General features: G+C 44.4%; 1 pseudogene; it reads left to right on the top strand.

Moving 5' to 3' along the window:
• The window catches only part of LOC142924447 (exosome complex exonuclease RRP44-like), a 93,996-nt pseudogene that overhangs the window by 21,707 nt on the left and 46,007 nt on the right, over nucleotides 1-26,282 (top strand).

The raw sequence follows: 26,282 nt of genomic DNA, 5'->3' as shown, positions 1-26,282 counted from the left end.
CAGTGCCAGCGAATGGACTGCAGTCTGAATGTCACCATAAAATACAATCAATTAAGAACTGAAATTGCGTATAACGTCTTTCCAATGAAATTTTGATTTAAAGCTTTCGTGACTGCAGTAATTCATATTCTTAGTTCTTTCGGTAAAGTCACGTTGAAGGGAAACAACAAAATAATAAAATATATATAAAACAATAAAAATTCTCACGACGTTTCGACCATAACACAAACCAATTCCTCGACCACATCAATTCCATACACCCAGCCATCAGATTCACTATGGAGGTCGAAAAAGACGGCAAGCTACCCTTTTTGGATGTCCTAATTAAAAGGAGACCTGATGGTTCAATGAGCCACTCTGTCGACAGGAAAGCTACGCATACGAATGCTTACTTAAAACCGGATTCCCACCACCATCCATGCCAGAAGAACTCCCTCATCAAGACTCTATACCATAGAGCCCAATGCATTTCCGACCAGGAACACATTGCCAGTGAACTTAAGCACGTACACCAAGCTCTCAAGGCTAATGGTTACCCCGACTACACAATCCGCAAAGCCATCACTCCAGCCATGAAGAAGGATCCTCTTGAGGAGCCATTCAAAACCATCACCTTACCATACATTGCGGGGGTCACAAAAAAGATCTCCAAAATCCTGAATAAACACAAGATCCAGGTCCGATTCAACACAGTACAGAAAATCCGTGATGTGGTTCCGTCTGTAAAAGATGTGGTTCCAGACATACAGTACCCAGGCGTCTACAAACTAAGTTGCCTCTGTGGTAGCAGTTACATTGGAGAAACCAAACGACATATCTGGGACCGCATCCGTGAACATAAAGCAGACTTGAAACACGGTAGGACGAGCACCTCAGCAGTGGCAGATCACTGTTATAATTCAGTGGGCTCACATGACATTGACTTCTCCAAGACGGACGTTCTCTGCAAGCCATCCGGCTACCATGAGAGATTCGTTCATGAGGCCATCCACATATACAAACACAGAAACAGTTTCAACCGAGAAGATGGATTCTGGCTTAGTAACCATTGGAAAGACGTTATAAACCATTTTGGTACTTAATTGATTGTATTTTATGGTGACTTTCAGATCGCAGTCCATTCGCTGCCACTGCCTCTTAATACCTTTCACACGACGGTCAATGGTATGGTTTATAGCAGGGGTGTCCAAACTTTTTTTCCCGAGGGCCACATACAGTAAAATACACGAAGGATTGGGCCACTCACTAGACGTGAGGTATACTGCCTCACTTCTCATGCACTAATATTGTCAAAATCAATCAAATGCAGGTAAATTACGTTTGATTATTGAACATGTTTGAAGAAAAAAAGCCTCCATCATAGCTCTTCATTAGTAGATTTTAATTTTATTTTTTACAAAAAGGTTGGCAGGTAATTCTCTCAGTGACAGCCTCAGATTGGTTCTTAGGGTGCTGATCCCCCTTCATTGTCCATATGAAGGGAGAGACAAGAAGACAAATAGGGGATGTGGATATTTCAAGCTTATTACACAAATAAATTATTGGGCTTGTTAACACATCAACTAACGTTTGTTAAAAAAATTGTCATCAACTTTAATTGACTGAATTTATGAAGTAATTGGACTTATTAACAAATGAAAACGGTGTGTATATTTTTAACTCACCTGTAATGGGAATAATGTTACGCTCAGTGGGAGCAGTGATGCTGCGCATTGGTCTGAAGGATAGCTGGCAGGTCAGGAGTAAGTTTGGTGGTTGAGATGCGAAGGACGTCACGGAGATGGCTGTCGGTCGTTCTGGTTCTCAGCCTGCTTTTGTTCAGCGTTAACAGAGAGAATGTCTGCTCACATATGTATGTTGAGCCGAACAGACTCATCATTCGTTTTGCATGGCGTCTCGTCAGAGGAAACTTGGCCTTTTCCAAACTCCGGTAGAAGTCAGGTAGGGAGAGAAGCTGATGCTGATTCTTCAGAGAATCATCACACTGAATTTCGATCAGTTCTAATTGCAGACTCTCCTCCACTTCTTTTGCATCCATTGAAAACGGAGCCGCAAACAGTGTGATTTCCTTCTCAATGACAGAAAAATCTTGGAAGCGCTGACTGAATTCTGTCATGAGAGATGTGATCACAGACACATATTCTCCCATTTTTGCAGAGAGCTTGGCATTTGGAAATGCGCATTGATTTCGGTCAGCGTGGGGAAGTGCGCTACATTGAAGTTGCGCAGTTGTGACTCGAAGAGACGGAGCTTCGCACGGAATGCTTTCATGTTCACATACAGCTGTGGTACCAGCTGCTCTTTGCCTTGTAGTCTCTTGTTCGGGGTGTTGAGATGATCAGTGAGATCAACTAAAAAATCCAGGCCTGCCAACCATAAAGGGTCACTGATCTCATGGAGAGGTCTGCCCTTTTCTTTCAAAAACTTGTCGATATTTGATCTCAGGGAATAAAACCACTGCAGCACGGAGCCGCGACTGAGCCAGCGCACTTGAGAATGGTAAAGTAGGTCCCCGTATTCAGCATCGACATCAGAGAGGAACGCTTGCAATTCTCTGGTAAAGCCCTCGTGCCCGAATTATGTTGACAGTTTTCACAACTGTGTTCATCACATCGTCAAGCTGGATTATCTTGGCACAGAGGGCTTCTTGGTAGATGATACAGTGCATTTTAACAGTCTCACCTCCGCTCTCCTGCACCTTGGCACTCACCATAGAAGCCATTCCTTTGCGCTCGCCTGTCATTGCTGGAGCCCCATCCGTTGTAATTCCACACAGCTTGTCCCATTTAAGAACAGCCTGGTTAATTGAATCTGACACAGCTTCAAAACATATCCTTCCCAGTTGTTGCCCCCTTTAGACTCCGAAGATCAAGCAGTTCCTCCGTAATGCAAAAATTCTCATCAACTCCCCGCAAAAATATTAACAGCCGTGCAGTGTCCGTGGCATCTGTGCTCTCATCACATGCAATCGAGTAAAAATCGAAAGCACAAGCTTTATCTGACACTTGCTGTTTTAAGTTAGCCGACAAGTCTTCAATTCGCCGCACAACCTTATTTCTGGACATACTAACATCGTTAAAATCCTGCATTTTCTCCAGGCACATTCCCACGACTTTAGTGAGGCACTGTTTGATGAAGTCACCGTCTGAGAAAGGTTTCCCGTGTAGGGCAATGAGTTGAGCTACTTCATTGCTACCTATTGTTGCATTTTCTTGAGCTTTGTTAGCACGGAAAAAAAAACCCTGCTGCTGCGTTAGCAGGCTAGCTTGCCATTTGCTTTACCTTCTCTCTCCGCTCGGCGCCCGTGTAGGACGTGAAGGTCTGATGTTTCGTTTCATAATGCCGTCGTACATTGTACTCTTTCATCACGGCAACACTCTCATTACAAATCAAACAAACACACTTCCCCTTGGTTTCTATGAAAAAAAAATCATTTTTCCACCGAGTCTGAAATTTTCTGCACTCGCTTGCAATCTTGCGTCTCTTCGGTTCCGGCATTTCTGGTGATCCTGAGCAAATGTTTTCTTCGATTGCTTGCTTTGTGGAGACGCTGCCTTGTTCAAGACAATAGCGCCATCTAGTGCTTAAATTAAGAAATGCAATACAGTGGGCCATAGTCCATTATATTTTTTAACTTTGATACGGGCCAATTAAAAATGGATGGCGGGCCGCAGTTGGCCCGCGGGCCGTAGTTTGGACACCCCTGGTTTATAGCATGTTATATAATAATAAATAGTATAACATTGTAATGTTTAACATAATTCATAAGGCAATATATAGTATTGTAATTTTATAGTGAATATACAGCTGTGTGGTATACAGTAGGGTTGGTAGAATAATACATAGTGTAATATTACAAGTCTAATATTTTACAGTCTAAAGTATAGGGTAGTCTAAAGTAACGCATTGTATAATTCAAGGGTGGGTTTGTCTATGGTAGTGTATATTACGGTGTATAGTTGTGTAATGTAGGAAAAAGTTTAGTTGGAGACATATCAATATACTGCATAATGTTCGAGCTTACATTGGGCTGTGTATACGATATTATACAATGTAGTTTAGATTGGAAGGTATAACATTACAATGTATAGTAGTCTAGTTTATGGCATGGTTGTAACGCAACACAGGACAGAGCAGCGCATCGTGGCAGTTTCTCCCCCCTCCTCCGTCCCGAGCATGGATGGACTCGTCCGTCTGAACGAGGCTCGTCGCTCTCCGTGGTGCTAACGTTGGAAAGAAGGAAAAAACCGCCACCCATTTTTTTCGCCATATGGCATTGTAATGTATAACGACTTATTGTTAGTAGCTCAGCTGATGGAGAGTATATAGAGTTTATTGATGACATTGATGTAGTTTGTATTTTAGTTTTTTTATTAGTTTACTATATGGTATTCATTAGATAGTGTAGTGTATACCCAGTTACTTTATGTTTATAGCTCAATTTATTGAAGAATATATTGAGTACATTTATTATATTGATGAAGTTTCTACTTAGTTTTTTTTCACATCGGTTTATTGTATGATAGTTGGGTAGTTGCAGTCCTTTAGCGTCCATATACTAAATGCCTCTGTTGAGATGGAAACTTTGACTTTAACATAGCTATTTCCGTGACCAGTCACATGCTAATCCCTCACATTAACATCATGCTAATCTCCCAGTTACATGCTAATTTCTGACTTTAACACCCTGCTGATCCAACACTTTAACGCAGCTATTTCAATGCTAAATTATCCTGTTTGATATGTAAACTCCTTTGTCAAGGCGCTTTACCTCTCCCACCTAGTTTAAACGACACTGCGAATCTTAGCAGCAGTCATTGAAGTGCTGTCGTCCCGACAGTTCTGTTCCTTCACCTGAAGAAGGCTACTTGTGTTGTGGCCGAAACGTCGTGAAAATTTTATTTTTTATTACGTTTTTATTTTTATTTTATTTCCATTCTACGTTACTTTACCGAAAGAACCAAGAAGATGAATCCCTGCAGTCACGAAAGCTTTAAATCTGAACTTTACGCAATTAATAATCATAGTGTAAGATAAGACTACAATCGTTGTCTGCTGTGAGGATCTTCTGTACTCAGGGCCCCGAATGTTTGTGGCAAGTGAAAGTTTGTCTCAGCAAAATATAAGATTTCTCACAGTAGCATACCGTATGACCACACGTCGCTCTGCACCTTGTAGAGCCCATGGAACATGCTTTCTGAAGACATCCACTTTACAGGCAGAGGCACCTAATGGACATGACCGCATGGCCACAAGCACAACAACAATACGTTCAGTAAATTCAGTTCAGGCCGATGCATCGCGATTCGTCATACGTTTTTTGCGTCAGGCCACATTCATCTGGCCAAATTAGCGTCATCTAGCCCTCCACTACCCTGAAGGGTTAAATGTGTAGTGACATCACGGGATGTCACTGTGTAGTGCCGGCCCTAGAGAGGCACGGCGTGCGGTGTATTGACATCGCGGATACCACTCTGGTGTGGGTGTAGTACCGGCCCTAGAGGGGCTCGGTCAGCGCTGATTGATCCCGCTGGATGGCATCACGCTTGGCGTGCAGTGCCAACCCAACAGGATAGGGTGTGGGAGTGCCGGCCGTAGGAAACGGGTTACTAAATGCTATGGCACTCTGGTTGACCCGAGAGGACACGTGACCGGTTAAGTCTACAAAGGGGCCCCAAGTGGGGTCTAGGAGTGGTCACGTGGTCGGGGTCCAGATCCTGCTGCTCGATGATTCTTGAAGGTGGTCGTGGCCAAGGGCGGAGCCAGCCACGCCACAGAGAATATAAGCTGGGTCCCCCAGAGGGACCGGCGTTGTTGTTCATCCTGAAGAACCTTTGTCTACGTCTACGTTCTACCGAGTCTCCAACACATGGACTGGGACCCGAGCTGTGGTCCCGTTCTGTCGTAGCTAGTCATGTTGTAATTAGTGTAGTTAGCCTGGTGGTCACCACCACAGGTTCTTATTCTGGGCCAGTTACCCCGTGTACCACATGGGGTGGGGAGGAGGAAGGGGATTTGTGAAATTGCCCCATATTTTGAACTGTCGGCAGAGCAGGGAGATTGAATCCAATTGCCGACCTCTGGATTGCAAGTCCAGGGTGGGAGAGCCATTGCACCACCGTGTGTGGCAGCACCCCCGCTCTTTTTTTCTTAGGGGCTGTGCAAAATAAAATAAAAACATTGAGTACAATGAAAGTGATGGGCCTTCCATTCCGATGATGGTGATGACATTGGCGATACTGATAATGATGCTGATGATGCTAAGTAAGGTGAAGGACTCACTTTGCCCTTCACCACGTAGTTGGGGTCAGTCTGGACGTTCCGTGCCAGCCCAAAGTCGCAAATCTTGGCGATGTGTCCATGCGTTACCAGCAAATTCCTCGCAGCCAGGTCGCGGTAGATGCACTAAAAAAAAGAAAAAAATTCCCTGTGTGGCCTTCAACAAACTTGGGGCAACTTCTGTGAAGGTCGGCCACGGTACACGACGGGGTGGGTGCCCAGCACCACGCCCGGCCGCCTTTGTCTCCCCAGTGTAGATGTTTATACACCGCACCAGGTACTCATTTGAGACTGAGTCCATCTGGGGAGGCCCATGACCGGTTCAGATAATTGTCACTGGTGTTGGCCGTGAGCGGGAATCGAACTCTGGCCATTGGGTTCGTAGTGCAGTGAACTAACCACTGAGCGACCACTCGCCACCCAGACAGACATATTAAGGGCAACAAAGACGTGCACCACAGACACAGTCACATACAAAGACACAGTTAAACACGCACAGTCACAGAGATACAGTTAAACATACTCTTTGGTTCTTTCGGTAAAGTAACATAGGTATAAAATAAAACAAATCACGACGTTTCGGGCGCAACACAAGTGTCCCTCATCAGGTGGGAAAGCATGATCTGCTGCTGAGGCAGACTGTTTTAAAAGGTTTGAAATAGGTGTAGCCTAAGGGTCATAAAGAAGTGGGCGGGGCTAGTGATGTTAATGTGAGAAATTAGCATGTAAATGTAAGATCGGAGAGCGGCCTCCTCGACGAGGGCTTCAAATCAAGACAGTTAAACACGCGCAGTCACACATGGTCAAATTGAAACACAGAGGTGAATTTCCGGAGGTTCTTAAAGATGGTCATGGCCCTGTAGGGATAGAGACAGACAGGCACGGAGATACATACAGAGAGACACAGAGACAGGTTAAAATCATCACGTATTTTCATCATTATGTTCCACCACTCTTTTAACCGAGGAGAGAGGCTCACTGCTGATTCACTCCTCTCGCGACTCACGTTCTTGTGAGCGAGGAAGGCCATACCGCTCGCGACCTGCTCCGAGAAGCTCGGGAGGTTGTCCACCCCGGATGGAGTAGAGTCGCTCACGATCGCTTCTCTCTCCGACGACGACGCGTCCCAGCCTGCGGCGCACAAGGAAGCCCGGACGATTCAGAAATGCCCTAACTATAGAGTATCTATAGTAGATCATCGATTATTCGGCGGCTACGGGGGGGAAGGGGACGCCAAATTTTTTAACAACGCCGGATATTCACTACATAATAATTTTTAAAAAGCTATTTTTTTGCACATTCTTGCATAGCATTGTTTTTAAATGTTGTGAATGTTTTGTTGTCTTTTAAATTAGTTTACTATATGAAATTGGTGTGAATAAACATACAAATACACAGAAATAAATATCCTACTGTAAAATGTAACCTATTTACTGTACCGCACTTACCAATCCAATCTCGAAGACTCTGAATGGAGTGATGTATATACGTGCAGTATTGTCATTTTTTAAAGTTGTATTTAGTGTATAATGTACCGTCCGTAATATTTAACACTGAAATGAAGTCGGTGGCCGCTCTGGTTAATAACGCGGTCTACTTCGCAGTAGACACAGTTAGAGCGAACACGTACATGATTAGAAAAAGAGAGTCGGCCAAGTGTTGTGTGGTGTAATTACCCAAATTTGAGAAATTTACTCGCAAATTATTCCATCGGGGAAGCTGCCTAATAACATCACAAACCCACTTGGCAGGGTAAAGCCCGCTTGCAAGGCTGTGGCTGCACAGGGGCAGCTGCCCCCAGTCCATGGAAACTGGTACTGATGTAGTTTACGAATCGCCATGGGCGGCATGGTGGCACATTGGTAAGTAACCCTTGCGCCTTGCAGCAAGAAAGCTGGGTTTGATTCCCGACTCGGGCGCGTTTCGGCGTGGAGTTGTCATCTTCTCTCCCCCTGTTCGTCAGAGTGTGTAAGTGCAATGAAGTGTTTGAGTGAGTGTGTGAGCGAGTGAGTTAGCGTGAATGTGTGAGTGTGTGAAGATTGTATGTTCTCCCCCTCTTCTGGGTCTCCTCCGTGTTCTCGAGTTTCCTCCCATAGTAAAAAAAATACCCAATACAACGAGTCTGGCATTGGGCAAAACATCCCAATACTGAAAAATCACCTGCAAATTACTCAATTGGGACTACACAGTGACAGCAAAAACTTCGCAGGACCCTCATGAAGAAGTCTTGAGTTTTTGCACAGTAAACAAATGTAATAATAAATCTTGACTTAAAGCTTTTGTAACTGCAGGAAGACATTCTTTGGGTCTTTCGGTAACGTCACGTAAATAGGTTCAAATGAAATAACCAAAAATAACAAAAAACTACGACGTTTCGATCACAACACAAGCTTTTGTCATCAGGAAGAAAAAAAGAGAGGGGGACAGCTGCTGAGGCAGACAGTCTGCCTTATCTCAACCGGTGTTGTCCCTATCCTAGGTAAACTCTGTCTTAAATGAGTACCTGGTGCAGTGTGTAGACATGAGCACTGGGGAGACAGAGGTGGCTGCATGCGCGTAGTGCTGGCCACCCACCTCCTCGTGGGCCACGCCGCCTAACAGCAGCACAGTCTGTTAAGGCTTATTTGGGTGATCTTCATCTTTGTTGTATGCTTGTGCCATCTTGTGTGTCCGCTGTCACAGATTCCAGGCTACAACCCTCCGGAGTCCACCCCATGGGGCTCCCCTTCTCCCCGGCCCAAAAAACCCAGACAGTACTCGTGCATCATGCATGCGGTGTCAGCAAGAGGTAAGAGGTGCATGAGTGGGCACACACTCTGGGTTTTACATCTGCAGAGTTAGTTAAGTGTACAGTGTGCTCGCAAGCAGAGGTGAACAATAAAAAAAAAATCAGTGGCGGTTATGAGAAACGCTACCCTGAAGTAACGGGCGGTTTGCACTCTGAACTTGCAATCCAGAAGTTACTGGTTCGTTTTCCCATCGCAGCGTTTGAAACAGTGGCGCAATTTTCTTAAATTTACAATTTTTACCTTGCCAACCAGTACAAACAGCCAGGTGAGGTGTATAAGCGTCACTATATATGAATAGTTTAGGACATCTTATGCTCACAAACTCACCCGTTCACGCACTCAACCACCAACTCAATCTCACTCAAATCACCAACTCACTCTCACTCAAACCACCAACTCACTCAACCATCAACTCACTCAACCCACCATCTCACTCAAACCACCAACTCACTCAACCATCAACTCACTCAACCCACCATCTCACTCAAACCACCAACTCACTCAAACCACCACCATCTCACTCAAACCACCAACTCACTCAAACCACTATCTCAAACCACCATCTCAAACCACCAACTCACTCAAACCACCATCTCACTCAAACCACCATCTCACTCAAACCACCATCTCACTGAAACCACCAACTCACTCAAACCACCAACTCACTCAAACCACCACCATCTCACTCAAACCACCACCATCTCACTCAAACCACCACCATCTCACACAAACCACCAACTCACTCAAACCACCATCTCACTCAAACCACCATCTCACTCAAACCACCATCTCACTCTAAAAGGTTGAAGGTTAAGGTGCAGGCAGCCCTGAAAATATATTGGCTCGTGCCACTGCAAGCTCCCTTCTGGAGGATATGTTGTTGAGCCAGACGTTTGGAAGAGGTGGGAGTAACCCACATTTTACCCCACCACACACGACCTGCCGATGGACTACCCATTGACAGTGCTGAGTGGACAACGGCAGGGCCAGTGAGGGGGGATTTAAGAAACGGTTCAATCACCTGCCGCGCTTGGAGGATGAACCGGCGGCATTTGGGTTGCCAAGCCCAGTGTGATAACCGTCACATTATGGCAGCATCATAATCTGAATATTTTTCCTGGATCAATCCGATGAGCTATAAAGCTCTTTTTCACAGGTGTCCAGCACCACTTCATCATATGGATGAGGGGTTCCTGAATCAGGTGAGAGACAGATTTGTCCTCCTCTACCAGGTGAGGTCAGGCAATTTTACTTCTCACTTCACCTTCCTCACCTCAACTGGTAAGGTAGGAAAATCATTGCTCCTGAACTAGGTGAGAGCCCAATCAGGTGTGACCCGTGGTGCATAAGGGGACCACACCAATGATAAAAAAAATACTAAACTATTTTTTATTTTCTTGGTTCTTTCGGTAAAGTCTCATAGAAGATAAATAATAAAAATATAAAACAATACAATTCTCACGACGTTTCGACTGCAACACAAGCAATCATCATTCCTTCTACGTGACTTTACCGAAAGAACCAAGAATATGAATGCCTGCAGTCACGAAAGCTTTAAATCAAAATGTATTTTTTATTTATTTACCAAGGTCACATCTATAACAGCAGCCACTATAGCTGACCAGTGTTACTCATTTCTACTGTTACCTATTATTATGATTAGTGTGTGGACCCACCACAAAATTTCATACTTAACTTGCAGTTCATCAATCTTTGTAATAGCGTAATCAACCAGACTATGCGTTAATTGTGTTTTGACCGACCGTCTGTGTTGCTTTATATGGTTTCCAAATTTTGCTAAATACTGTTTGTTTGGTATGCTTCTCTCTCTGTGTCCCCTGTTGTATCTGTGTTAGTTTCCCCCTACTTGTGTGTCTGTATATACATATGGGGTTATGTGTTTCCTCTCTCTCGTAAATTTAGCTCTTCTGTACCTGATGATGGCTGCTTGTGTTGCAACCGAAACGTCGTACGCTATTATGTTATTTTATTATTTCTTATTTATACGTGACTTTACCGAAAAAAAACCAAAGAGTAAGTCCTGCAGTCACGAAAGCTTTGAATCAAGTCTGTAGTGCCTCTTGTTAAACAGTGCTTCAGTTAAACAGGAAAATTAATAAATCCAGCAGGCATGACTTGAAAAGTAACACATTTACATTTTGGGTGGCACTCTAAATCGTCCGGTAAATCGTGTCGCCAATTATAATTTCTGCGTTTATCTGCGCGTGTCTGTGTACCCCCAGTGGAGGAATACGTGCGCAGCTTGCTGGACAACCCTGAGTTGATTGACCGTCTGGCACTGGCCTCGGAGCAGGTGAGACTCCGTATGCGTGCATCAGCTCTGCCCCCCCCCTCATATTTATGGTGCGGGCCTGTACCCTTGTCCGACCCCTCACTTCCGCGTTGCATCCAGCTGCCTCACTGAAGAAAGGGACACTTGCCTTGCGCTGAGTACGACGTTTCGCTGGTTGTAATCGCCAGGGAAACGATATACTCGATTTGTAAGTGTTGTGGGTTTACTCTCCAATACACTGGCGTGCTGCAGTAGTAACTAATTGACACGTTTTGTTTTACGTAACAAACCTTACTAATTGTCTGTGCCGGGTTAACTATGCACATTTACGCGCTCTTACCCAAAAAACCTTTATTATGGATAATATTGGTCGCAAAAGAACACGTGTTAAACAGCTCCCGTTTAGAACGTCTCATCCTCACCATCAATGGTCAATCAATCAAATAAATCCTAGATTTATAACGTGGCATATTTACCAAAAAGCAGAGACGGAAGGGTGAAACTCTAGAGGTAGCTCTATGATATCCACTTTTGTGGAACGTTCTCTAACACGGATGGCCGTACTGCTCTGAGATAAATCAGACTGGATCCTTCGTCTCGTTACGTGATGGCGGTTGCAAAATTGTTGTTGACGCGTGCATGTGCCGTGCGTGTGCTGTGTACGTGTGCAGGATGTGGTGGAGTCCCGGGTAATCTTCCCCGAACATCTTCCGCTGTCCCAGCTGCAGCAAGGTGTGCGCTCTGGCCGGTTTGTCCAGGGAACCTTCCTTGCGAGTCGTGAGAATTACCTGGAGGGGACTCTGAGGGTGCGAGGGGACGGTGACAGTGATAAAGAGGTACACGTTTCACAAGCCTGCGTCTGGAAGGAACAATGCTGTCCGATCGTATCTGTGTGAGTTTTAAAAACAAATTTATAATTAAGCAGTGGCATAGCGTTCTTGGCATGAGCAGTAGCTCTTAACCTTTACTGCAAGGCTGCAGTAAAGGTTAAGAGCTACTGGGCTAAAATATTTGTATTTTGAACGTCTTTTGCACCCTACGTAGGTGTCATAGCCTGGCTCCTGCCCCCCCGGCCTGTGAGTCTTGGTGCAGTTGCACTGCCTGCACACTCGATAGCTACGCCACCACAGCTACAGTATATACGTTAATTGTGACTACTTTAATAATAGGGTTTTTCCCTTTTTTTTCTGGCAACAAAACTGAAACCTTTTACAAGGAATCATGTGTGCATTAACCACAATACTTGTGGTCAAAATGCAAACAAAAAACACACTATGATAATATATGCATTGTCCTTGAGACTGATTGGTTCACACCAGGGACGGCTCTCTTTTGAGCCTCGACCCAATTGGTGCGAGACCAGAGGACGCCAAAAGGCGTACGCATATATTGCAAATATTATCAGTGTGTTTTTGTTTGCATTTTGACCACAAGTATTGTGGTTAATGCACACCTGATTCCTTGTAAGAGGTTTCAGTTTTGTTGCCAGAAAAAAGGGGAAAAACCCTATTATATTTTGGTACTGGCAAAGGAGGTCTAATGATGGTTGTGACTACTTTGTTAACAAAATGAATGGTCTATTTCCACCTCCAAAATGTAACGTTAAATAACAATTAGGTACATTGGCCCTTTGTTGGAAAAAAAAAAACCCAGTCTAGAAATTGCCCTACTTGAACATATGTTACTGAAAAACATTGGTTTCAGAAGATTCATGGGCTCATAGTCCTACATTTTAAATTGTTTATTCGTGGTATTAAAACTCTTGTACAGTAAAACCTTGGATTGCGAGCATAATTCGTTCCGGAAACGTGTTTGTAATCCAAAGCACTCGTATATCAAAGCACTCGTATATCAGTTGTGATCACGTGACGCTCGGCAGTACAAAGCTGCTCGTATCGCAAGACCCTCGCTCGTTTATCAAATTAATATTTATTAAAAATTTTGCTTGTCTTGTAAAACACTCGCAGACCAAGTTACTCGCAATCCAAGGTTTTACTGTATATGCTGCTCTCTAACAGCACTTGGCCCAGCGGTCTGTTAAGACTATACGGGGGATCTTTTTTGTCTGCGTGCAGGTGTTGATCCAGGGGCTGCAGCATTTAAACCGCGCGATGCACGACGACATCGTGTGCGTGGAGATGTTCCCCGAGGAGCGCTGGGTTGCCCCCTCCTCGCTGGTCCTGCACGATGAGGGCGTCGCAGGGGACGTTGCAGAAGAGAATGAAGAGGATGTGGTGAGTGGAGCGTCAACACTGCCGAACCAAAATCAAACCCAGACACCTGCAGTGTGCGTGTCTCTCTCCCCGTGGTCGCATGGATTTTTCTCCAGGTCCTCCGGCTTTTCCCTCCACAGTTACAATCTGACATGCATTTAGAGTATGTGGCTGCTATCAATTTCAAATGTGATAAGATACTTCACTGAACGATCATTTGTGGCCAGGTCACTTAAAAAGAGCTATAGAGCTCTCAGGGTCCTTACCTGGTAAAGTTATTTAGTTTATAGTTTTTAAATAGTTTTAATATAAATTTTGATTTAAAGCTTTCGTGACTGCAGTAATTTATATTCTTAGTTTTTTTTCGGTAAAGTCACGTTGAAGGGAAACAACAAAATAATAAAATATATAAAACAATAAAAAAATTCTCACGACATTTCGACCATAACTCAAACGGTCGTCTTCAGGTGTGTTGGTTTGCATAAATTTATTTTTAAACGGCGCATTTATTTATTTATAAAAACGTTAGCGCCACGCGCAACGATTTGGCAGTTTATTTAGGACTAGCCCATCTATATTCTGAAAAGAGGAGGGGGGAGACGAAATTTTTTATAATGTATGCTGTCTGAAAGCCACTGTAAGCGTGAACAATCAATTAAGACCTGAAATGGTTTATCAAATCTTTCCAATGATTGCTAAGATAGAATCCATCTTCTCGGTTGAAATTGTCTCTGTGCTTGTATATGTGGATAGCCTCATGAACGAATCTCTCATGGAAGCCAGATGGCTTACAAAGAACCTCTGTCTTGGAAAAGTCAATGGCATGTGAGCCTACTGGATTAGAACAATGATCTGCCACGGCCGAGGTGTTGGTCCTACCGTGTTTAAGGTCTGCTTTGTGTTCACGAATGCGGTCCGAGACATGGCGTTTGGTTTCTCCAATGTAACTACTACCACAGAGGCAACTTAGTTTGTAGACACCAGGGTATTGTATGTCCGGAATCACATCTTTTACAGACGGAACCAGATCACGAATTTTATGTAATGTGTTGAAACGGATCTGGATCTTGTGTTTATGTTTATTCAGGATTTTGGAGATCTTTTTTGTGACCCCCGCAATGTAGGGTAAAGTGATGGTTTTGAAAGGCTCCTCAAGAGGGTTCTTCTTCATGGTTTGAGTGATAGTTTTGCGGATTGTATAGTCGGAGTAACCATTAGCCCTAAGAGCTTGGTGTACGTGCTTGAGTTCACTGCTTATGTGTTCCTGGTCGGATATGCATTGGGCTCTATGATACAGAGTCTTGATGAGAGAATTCTTCTGTGATGGATGGTGGTGGGAATCCGGTTTCAGATAAGCATCCGTATGGGTAGCTTTCCTGTAGACAGAGTGGCTCATTGAACCATCAGGTCTCTTTTTAATTAGGACATCCAAAAAAGGTATCTTGCCATCTATTTCGACTTCCATGGTAAATCTGATGGCTGGGTGTATGGAATTGATGTGGTCGAAGAATTGCTCTAGAGCAAGCCGGCCATGTGGCCAGATGACAAAAGTGTCATCCACGTACCTCTTCCATAAGGTTGGGCGCAGAGTGGCAGTCTGGATGGCGTCAGTCTCAAATTTCTCCATGAAAATGTTAGCTATAACTGGAGAAAGGGGGGAGCCCATTGGGGTGCCCTCAGTTTGTTTGTAGAAAGTTCCATTCCAAGTGAAGTATGTATTGGTTAAACAGTGTCTCACCAGGGGGGGTACCTCAGTGTTTAGTCCTTGATGAACCAAGTCTTCAATGATTGCAATGGTGTCAGGTACAGGAACCTTGGTGAATAAGGAAACTACATCAAAACTGATAAGCAGGTCGTCTGGGGACAGGGAAATACCCTTGATTGTCGATACCAGGTGAGTCGAATTTTGTACCACAGAGGTGGTCTTTTCAGTGAAAGGACGCAGGATTTCAGACAAAAAACGAGCTAGTTTGTAGGTGGGGGAGCCGATAGTAGAGACTATGGGACGAAGGGGTGTATCTACTTTATGTATTTTTGGTAAGCCGTATAATCTTGGTGGCCTGGCAGCAGAAGGTTTCAACGAAAACTGTTTAGATTGATCAATTAATGCGGTTGAATCAGAAATTATTTTGTTGGTTTGTGTGACGAGGCTGTTGGTGGGATCTCTTTTTATTTTTGTATAACTACCATCGTCGAGTAATTCTTTAATTTTGTTGTTGTATTCTATTTTATCCATGATGACAGTAGCATTGCCTTTGTCAGCTGAGAGGACTACAATATCATTCCTCTTTTTTAATTTATATAATTCAAAACGCTCATCTTTGCTGAGGTTGCTAGCTGGCATCTTAGCGTTTTTGAGGGTTGCAGCGATTTCAGATCTTGCTACGTCTGCAGCGATGTGACCCAGGCCCCTGAGAGCAACGTCTACTTGGGCAATTATATCATTAACTGGTATGTGTTTAGGTGTGACTGCAAAGTTTAGACCTTTAGCTAAAACGGATTTCAGACTATCGGAAATAGAACTGTTACTGCGATTAATTACGACTTTGTTAACGTCTAACTATAAATGCACCTTCTTTGGTTCTTTCGGTAAAGTCACGTAGAATGAGAATAAAATAATAAATTGATAAAATAAAATAACAATAATATTCTCACGACGTTTCGGCCACAACACAAGCGGCCTTCATCAGGTGAAGGGAGCGAGACTGTCTGGTAGGACAGCGCTGGAGTGAGAGAGCCACGTTCAGATCACGGCTTTTAAGCTGTGTGAGAGGAACAAAGAGCCTTGACGAAGGAATTAGCATAAAATTTAGCATTGAAAAGGCTGAATGATTAGCTTGTGACTGGTCACAGAAATAGCTATGTTAAAAGTTAAAGCATACACATCCGCAGAGGCACCCATTGTTAAAAGGAATTAGCATAGAATTTAGCATTGAAATAGCTAAATTAAGGCATTCGCTTGTAATTGCTACAGAAATAGTTACGTTGAAGTCAGAGCATACACATTCACCGAGGCACTTAGTACAAATCAAAACAGGAGAATTTAGCATTGAAATAACTAGGCGAATTTAGCATGGAAATAACTGGGTGATTTGCTAGTGACTGGTCACAGAAATGACTACAAATCTGAGCTATTCACAGTACTATATAGTGAACCAATAAAAACTAAAATATAAATGACCTTCATGTTATCAATAAACTCTATATTCTCCAATCAGCTAAGCTACCAACCATAAGTCGTTATATAACACAATGCTATATGGCGAAAAAATGGGTGGATTCTTACCCTCAAATTTCCGTACCACGGATAGCTACGGGCCCCGTTCAGACGGACGAGTTCGTCCATGGTCGGAACAGAGGAGGGGGAGAGAGACAGCTGCGAAGCCCTAGTATACTCCATGTTGTAAACCATACCATTAACCGTGGTGTGAGAGGTATTAAGAGGCAATGCTGGCGAAAGAGCTGCGGTCTGAAGGTCATCGTAAAATTACAATTAATTAAGAACAGAAATGATTTAACACATCTTTCCAGTGGTTACTGAGCCTGAATCCATCTTCTCGGTTGAAATTGTCTCTGTGCTTGTATATGTGAATGGCCTCATGAACGAATCTCTCATGGTAGCCAGTTGGTTTGCAAAGAACCTCCGTCTTGGAGAAGTCAATGTCATGTGAGCCCACTGAATTGTAACAGTGATCTGCCACGGCAGAGGAGTTCGTCTTACCGTGTTTCAAGTCTGCTTTATGTTCGCGGATGCGATCCGAGATATGTCTTTTGGTTTCTCCAATGTAGCTACTACCACAGAGGCACTTTAGTTTGTAAACGCCCGGGTACTGTATGTCTGGAAGAGCATCTTTTACAGATGGAACTAAATCACGGATTTTGTGTACTGTGTTGAATCGGACCTGGATCTTGTGTTTATTCAGGATTTTGGAGATATTTTTAGTGACCCCTGCAATGTAGGGTAAGGTGATGGTTTTGAGTGGCTCCACAAGAGGATCCTTCTTCATGACTGGAGTGATGGCTTTGCGGATTGTGTAGTCGGAGTAGCCATTAGCCCTGAGAGCCTGGTGTACGTGTTTGAGTTCACTGGTAATGTGTTCCTGGTCGGAAATGCATTGGGCTCTATGGTATAGAGTCTTGATGAGGCAGTTCTTCTGGGATGGATGGTGGTGGGAATCCGGTTTCAAGTAAGCATCTGTATGGGTAGCTTTCCTGTAGACAGAGTGGCTCATTGAACCATCATGTCTCCTTTTAATTAAGACATCCAGAAAGGGTAGTTTGCCATCTTTTTCGACCTCCATGGTAAATCTGATGGCTGGGTGTATGGAATTGATGTGGTCGCGGAATTGGTCTAGAGCAGGCTGGCCATGTGGCCAGATGACAAAGGTGTCATCAACGTACCTCTTCCATAAGGTCGGGCGTAGAGTGGCAGTCTGGATGGCGTCAGTTTCACACCGAAAAGATAGACGTCAACAAAGTCGTAATTAATCGCAGTAACAGTTCCATTTCTGATGGTCTGAAATCCGTTTTAGCTAAAGGTCTAAACTTTGCTGTCACACCGAGACACTTACCGGTTAATGATATCATTGCCCATGTCGACGTTGCACTCAAGGGCTTGAGTCACATCTCTGCAGACGTAGCAAGATCTGAAATCGCTGCAACCCTCAAAAACGCTAAGTTGCCACCTAGCAACATCAGCAAAGACGAACGTTTTGAATTATCTCAATTAAAAAAGAGGGATGATATTGTCGTTCTCTCAGCCGACAAAGGCAATGCCACTGTCATCATGGACAAAACAGAATATAACAACAAAATTCAAGAACTACTCAACGATGGCAGCTATACAAAAATAAAAAGAGATCCCACCAACAGCCTGGTCACCAAAACGAACAAAATTATCTCTGATTCAACAGCATTAATTGATGAGAACAAACAGTTCTTGTTGAAACCCTCTGCTGCCAGACCACCAAGATTATATGGCCTTCCAAAGATACACAAAGAAGATACACCCCTTCGTCCCATCGTCTCTACTATCAGCTCCCCCACCTACAAACTGGCACGTTTTCTGGCTGATATACTGCGACCTTTCACTGGAAAAACCACCTCTGCGGTACTAAATTCTACTCACCTGGTATCGACAATCAAAGACATTTCCCTGTCCCCAAACGACCTGCTTGTCAGTTTTGATGTGGTGTCCTTGTTCACCAAAGTCCCGGTACCTGACACCATCGCTATCATTGAAGACCTGGTTCATCAAGGACTGCATACTGATGTACCCCCTCTGGTGAGACATTGCTTAACCAACACATACTTCACCTGGAATGGAACTTTCTACAAACAAACTGAGGGCACCCCAATGGGCTCCCCCCTATCTCCGGTTGTAGCCAACGTATTCATGGAAAAATTTGAAACTGACGCCATCCAGACTGCCACTCTACGCCCGACCTTATGGAAGAGGTACGTTGATGACACCTTTGTCATCTGGCCACATGGCCAGCCTGCTCTAGACCAATTCCGCGACCACATCAATTCCATACACCCAGCCATCAGATTTACCATGGAGGTCGAAAAAGATGGCAAACTACCCTTTCTGGATGTCTTAATTAAAAGGAGACATGATGGTTCAATGAGCCACTCTGTCTACAGGAAAGCTACCCATACAGATGCTTACTTGAAACCGGATTCCCACCACCATCCATCCCAGAAGAACTGCCTCATCAAGACTCTATACCATAGAGCCCAATGCATTTCCGACCAGGAACACATTACCAGTGAACTCAAACACGTACACCAGGCTCTCAGGGCTAATGGCTACTCCGACTACACAATCCGCAAAGCCATCACTCCAGTCATGAAGAAGGATCCTCTTGTGGAGCCACTCAAAACCATCACCTTACCCTACATTGCAGGGGTCACTAAAAAGATCTCCAAAATCCTGAATAAACACAAGATCCAGGTCCGATTCAACACAGTACACAAAATCCGTGATTTAGTTCCATCTGTAAAAGATGCTCTTCCAGACATACAGTACCCGGGCGTTTACAAACTAAAGTGCCTCTGTGGTAGTAGCTACATTGGAGAAACCAAAAGACATATCTCGGATCGCATCCGCGAACATAAAGCAGACTTGAAACACGGTAAGACGAACTCCTCTGCCGTGGCAGATCACTGTTACAATTCAGTGGGCTCACATGACATTGACTTCTCCAAGACGGAGGTTCTTTGCAAACCAACTGGCTACCATGAGAGATTCGTTCATGAGGCCATTCACATATACAAGCACAGAGACAATTTCAACCGAGAAGATGGATTCAGGCTCAGTAACCACTGGAAAGATGTGTTAAATCATTTCTGTTCTTAATTAATTGTAATTTTACGATGACCTTCAGACCGCAGCTCTTTCGCCAGCATTGCCTCTTAATACCTCTCACACCACGGTTAATGGTATGGTTTACAACATGGAGTATACTAGGGCTTCGCAGCTGTCTCTCTCCCCCTCCTCTGTTCCGACCATGGACGAACTCGTCCGTCTGAACGGGGCCCGTAGCTATCCGTGGTACGGAAATTTGAGGGTAAGAATCCACCCATTTTTTCGCCATATAGCATTGTGTTATATAACGACTTATGGTTGGTAGCTTAGCTGATTGGAGAATATAGAGTTTATTGATAACATGAAGGTCATTTATATTTTAGTTTTTATTGGTTCACTATATAGTACTGTGAATAGCTCAGATTTGTAGTCATTTCTGTGACCAGTCACTAGCAAATCACCCAGTTATTTCCATGCTAAATTCGCCTAGTTATTTCAATGCTAAATTCTCCTGTTTTGATTTGTACTAAGTGCCTCGGTGAATGTGTATGCTCTGACTTCAACGTAACTATTTCTGTAGCAATTACAAGCGAATGCCTTAATTTAGCTATTTCAATGCTAAATTCTATGCTAATTCCTTTTAACAATGGGTGCCTCTGCGGATGTGTATGCTTTAACTTTTAACATAGCTATTTCTGTGACCAGTCACAAGCTAATCATTCAGCCTTTTCAATGCTAAATTTTATGCTAATTCCTTCGTCAAGGCTCTTTGTTCCTCTCACACAGCTTAAAAGCCGTGATCTGAACGTGGCTCTCTCACTCCAGCGCTGTCCTACCAGACAGTCTCGCTCCCTTCACCTGATGAAGGCCGCTTGTGTTGTGGCCGAAACGTCGTGAGAATATTATTGTTATTTTATTTTATCAATTTATTATTTTATTCTCATTCTACGTGACTTTACTGAAAGAACCAAAGAAGATGAATCATTGCAGTCACGAAAGCTTTAAATCGAAATTTATAAATGCACCGTTTAAAAATAAATTTATGCAAACCAACACACCTGAAGACGACCGTTTGAGTTATGTTCGAAACGTCGTGATAATTTTTTATTGTTTTATATATATTTTATTCTTTTGTTGTTTCCCTTCAACGTGACTTTACCGAAAAAAAAAAACTAAGATTATAGTTTTAATATAGTTTAAACAAAGAATAACAACAAAAACTCAACCACTTCAAGAGAGACCTTAAACATAATGAACACCGTGTGACCAGACAACAATCCACATTAGAGATGCTGTTAGCTTGATTTTGCGTTTATTAAATGACTTTACATTACATTACTTCAAAATCAAGTCAGGAGTGCTAATCATTTCATACTATTTTTGTATGTACGTAGGGGTTATTTGACCATACTTCGATGCGGGTTGGTGAACGGGGGGGGGCATAGATCAGGAGCATAGAAGGACAGGACAACAGTTCATTTTGCTGTACTGCGCTCTGCTGCCTGCCATTTTGGCGCAGAGCCTATACCACCTGTTATGCATATCCAGGCTCAACACGGTGGCGCTTCCACGGTCTGAGCTCCTTTTTAATGTTTATTTTAATTAACTTAATTAGAACTCAAGAGATCAGGACACGTATCATTTGCGAGAGTGACCTGGGTCACAGGGTGGCCTCTATATTGAAAACTAATTTCTTTAGAACTGCTTTTTGTATTTAGATTGTTGTCCTTTCCGCGCACCTCTTTTTAGCATGGTTGGCTGTGTACGGTGCGAAATAAGTTCTACATGCATACATACCACAGTGACAAAATGCAAAACATAATAAAGTACAGCAATGAAGTTAATTGAAATTGGCACGAAAACAACTGTGGTTTATGAAAAGTCGACAATATTGCACAAACATAAACAAGTGTTAGATATTAAATCGCATGTAGTGCAAGTTGGCTTGGGCAGATTATTTATAGGCTGATCATTGCACAGTTATACTTATTAAAACGTTACGTAAACATTAAACACATATAGGGTGACTGATGTGCTAAGCAGGTAAGAGAAAATGTCAATCAGTGAAATCATAAAGAATCGAGAGATTAAGCATCAAATTGTGAATTAGATGGGAGGGTAACCTTTGTTGTAGATAATATTGGTCGCAAAAGCTTACGCGTTTTTTTTTAAACGTGTGGTATCTGATGGGCGTGTTCCGGTTGATTCTATCAATCGCCAGAACTGTTTTAACTTAGAAATATTTATGGAGGACTCCTCACTGTGATCTTTTGTCATTTTAACAAAGCGTCAGTCTCATTATTGACATTGATGAGACACAGCATGAAACCACATCCGCAGGTTAAGCGCTTTTGTTTTGGATTGCTCCTTCCCCTTCAAGCCAAATTGTATTGTGTTATGCAGTGAGTTGGTTAAAAAAATAGTTATTTCATTATTTCAGTGTGTGAGAGAGACGCTACTGTGGTGAGTGCTCATTTGAGTTTGCGTTGTCATCTCCCGGTGCTATCCCAGCTGCTGCTGCTGCTGCTGTCGTCGCTCTTGCTTAGATTACGCAACACGATGTTTGTCCTTTGTTTTGGTCTCCAGCTGAAAGCCGAAAGTGGGAAGATGCGTCGGCCCACTGGCAAAGTGGTCGGCATCATCAAGCGGAACTCGAGGCCGCTGTGCGGCATGCTCATGCCCAGCCCAATCAAGGAGGTGGGCTGATCTGCATGTGTGTGTGTACGTGTGGGGAGCGGTAATGTAGCGGTTAGCGCGCTGCGCTACGAATCCTGGGACCCGAGTTGGATTATATTTATCGCTCATAACCAATAAACAGCGCCAAATGTCTGAACCTGTCTTGGGCCCTTCCCTAGGTCGACTCGGCCATAAATGAGTCTCTGATGTGGCATGTAAACATCAGCGCTGTGGAGACAAAGGCGGTCGGGCATGGTGCTGGCCGTACCCACCCCGTCGTTTGCCGTACCAGCTTGAATAGGTGTGTGCTGACGGCACTTGCCCAAACAGTTTGTTGAATGCCTTACTGGGGGCTCTTTGTGCGTGTTGCAGGCCACCCGCCACCTGTTCATGCCCGCGGACCGGCGCATGCCACGAGTGCGGGTGGAGACAAGACAAGCAGCGTCCCTGCAGGCCCACCGCATCGTGGTGGCCATCGGTGGCTGGCTGCGACACTCCCGCTACCCGAACGTACGACTGCACCGTGACGCCCCGGACGCCGTGACACCTCACCCGTCTGTCCCGTGGTCGGCATCGTCGGGCTCATCCTTCTGTCACTTGACGCGCGGCCACGCGGCTCTGTATGCAATACAGCCATCGAACCCAAAACACGAACAGTGACACGGTGAATTGGAAGTCAGGGTGGATGAAGTGGCACCACTGTGATATTTTTTTGTTTGAAAGCATGGCAAACTCACCTGTGATTCAACCTAGGTTATTAAGGTGTTGTAAGTTGATAGTCTCAGCCCAGTCACCAATAACTGCACCAAAAACGATATTAAATTTGGTCATGCACTTCGATTGTTTGATTTCCATCTCTGAGAAAACTACTGCGTTTGACTGCCATGTGATGAACATTACTTTGATTGGCAGAGTGGTTGGAAAAGCACTGCCCCCCTACAATTTGGACTGCATTTCACTTCAATGGATCTTAGAAGTAGCTCTGTTATGTCTGCTCCTGTGGGTCGTCCTTGACCACGAAGGGTTTGTATAGATTGCTTGTCTTGTGCGATACCATTAACACAATGAGAAACAAAATTGGTGAAAAGTTAAATATATTCTTAAGATGTATTCTTTGGGTTGTATCTTTGTTTAAACAGATGTCGGTTAATATTCTACATAATGTACGTTAGGTACAAGGTTGGCATTGTGGTTGTGCTTTTCATACCTATTTGCCACTGCACAACCGAGCGACACCATGGCTGGCACGGTTTAGTAGGCTGCAGGTTGTTTATCCACTGCAAAAGCGGATCCATGCCATGGACGGTCAATGCTTTGAACAAGGCTAGGCACGTGCAGATGACGCTGTGGTGCCACGTCCCCGCGGTGTACTGACTGCCATCACACAATTAACGTGTCGCTAGCCCCGCCCCTGGCCCTGCTCGGCCCCCGGATATATTTGGATGCCTTCTGGGGCCAGCATACTACAGTTTGGTTCTGGTTCGACACGGCAAAAAGCCAGTGGGTGACCACAGACACTTCGAGAGATCTGCACTGTCTGGGTTCCAATGTACCAGTGGAAAAGGGATACCGGTGACGATTGGCCACGTATGTGCATATGCATGTTGAACTTCTTCCGTACCATACGTAGACAACCGTGCTAATCGTCGGTGTGCTTGTGCAGGGCCATTTTGTGCGCTCTCTGGGCGAATGTGGGGATAACGAGACGGAGACGGAGGTGCTGCTGCTGGAGCACGACGTGCCACACTAGCCCTTCAGCCAGGCCGTACTTGCATGCCTGCCCCCTCCCACGTTCAGCATCACAGCAGAGGTACGCATGAGACGTGTGACGATATGTCAATTCATCGATTGAGTTCAATTCTTACGCCTGCGGTGTGTTGGTGTGTTCGGTCGTGCATGTGAGAATCCTTTACTTCAATGTTCTTTATTACAAGGCCCACGGGCCACTGGTGGCCCCTGGGTGGCCTTTGGTGTGGCCCATGACGTGTGGCCCCCGACGTATAGGCCCCCGACAATAGACAAATGCGAAAACACCCCCCATCATCATCATCGTGCTGTCAAACCGCAATAGTGCCTCTGCGGATGTGTATGCTTTAACCTTTAACATAGCTATTTCTGTGACCAGTCACAAGCTAATCATTCAGCCATTTCAATGCTAAATTTTATGCTAATTCCTTTGTCAAGGCTCTTTGTTCCTCTCACACAGCTTAAAAGCCGTGATCTGAACGTGGCTCTCTCACTCCAGCGCTGTCCTACCAGACAGTCTCGCCCCCTTCACCTGATGAAGGCCGCTTGTGTTGTGGCCGAAACGTCGTGAGAATATTATTGTGTTATTTTATTTTATCAATTTATTATTTTATTCTCATTCTACGTGACTTTACCGAAAGAACCAAAGAAGATGAATCATTGCAGTCACGAAAGCTTTAAATCGAAATTTAGTTTCAAGATGTTTGGCCTGCGTAGAATACCTTCTAGAGGACCTCTCTGGAGCTCTCCCTCCAGTCGAGGTCCTTCCGTTGCACTGTCATGAACGAGAAGCCACGGGGCTCTACACCTTTACCGCAGACCGTATATAGAAAAGCCGTCGACCTGAAAGAAAGTCGATGGCTCGGACACATCATCGTAAGAAGAGAGAAAATTCACATCGGAGGAATGAAGGCGATGGACTTATGGAAGCACCAGGGCGGAGACCCGAGAGGCAGGCCTCGAGAGATGCGGATCAAAGTGGTGAGCCAGGATATGGAGGACTTTGCAGTAGCCGTGGAGATGGTCCAGTACATAAATGAATGGAGCAAGGGGACTACAGACTTTTTTCCTATAACGCTGTACTTGCGTTCCTGAAGAACACCGAATTGTGGAAAAATCGCATAATAAATAATATAGGGTAAAGCACAGTCCGCGATAACACGTGAGATGCGTACGCAGGCTTAACAAAGACTTTGGGTACGTGAGTAGCATCTAGAAGCATCCAGAAACATCCCGCCTTGTGTGATGCTACACCGAGGCAACCGTACAACCGCTTATTCTGCCTCGCACAACGCAGTTCTGTTCACTCGATCGCCTTTTATCCAATTCGCATCCATGTTATGAAAAAATGTGTTGCCTAATGCATTCATCGCATTATATCTAATTCACGATATGAAACACGCAGAGTTATAGGAGAACGGACTGTACTTTCAGAATATTCAGTCGCCTATTGAGAAGATAGAACGCCATTAGAATGAAGTTGGTTTACCCATGTATGGCTCACCCTGTGTTTTGTTTGTTGTAAGGCAGCGTTTTGTTGAACCTGGTGCTGTGTGTGTCCCGTACAAGGACCAGGCTGGCAGGGAGGACCTTCGTGCGTTGTCCATCTGCAGTGTGGATCCTCCAGGCTGCACAGACATCGACGATGCCCTACACTGCAAACCGCTCGACAATGGGAACACCGAGGTATTCATTTGGTGGTGGTAATCGTGGTCACGGTCGCGGGAATTCGTGCCTATTCCTTTCATGGTTTTGTCAATGCTAGCGGAGGTTACAAGGGGAGTTTAAGTGGCACAATGATAAGTGCACTGCACATTCATCCTGTCAAGCTGGTTTAGTTCCAGTCATGGCTAACACCGGTACAGAGTGATATCTAAAAAAAACTGCCCAAGTTCTCCCCTTCACCACCTGCATTGACCATCGTAACAAAGCAAGGTCAAATGACAATCGCAACCCATTACGGCATGGAGAAGCCC

Source organism: Petromyzon marinus, chromosome 13, assembly GCF_048934315.1.
Source record: "Petromyzon marinus isolate PM22_M1 ecotype Great Lakes invasive population chromosome 13, UKy_Petmar_22M1.pri1.0, whole genome shotgun sequence".
Lineage (NCBI taxonomy): Eukaryota > Metazoa > Chordata > Hyperoartia > Petromyzontiformes > Petromyzontidae > Petromyzon > Petromyzon marinus.
The sequence above is the reverse complement of the archived record's forward strand: the minus strand, read 5'-3'. Positions and strand labels throughout refer to the sequence as shown.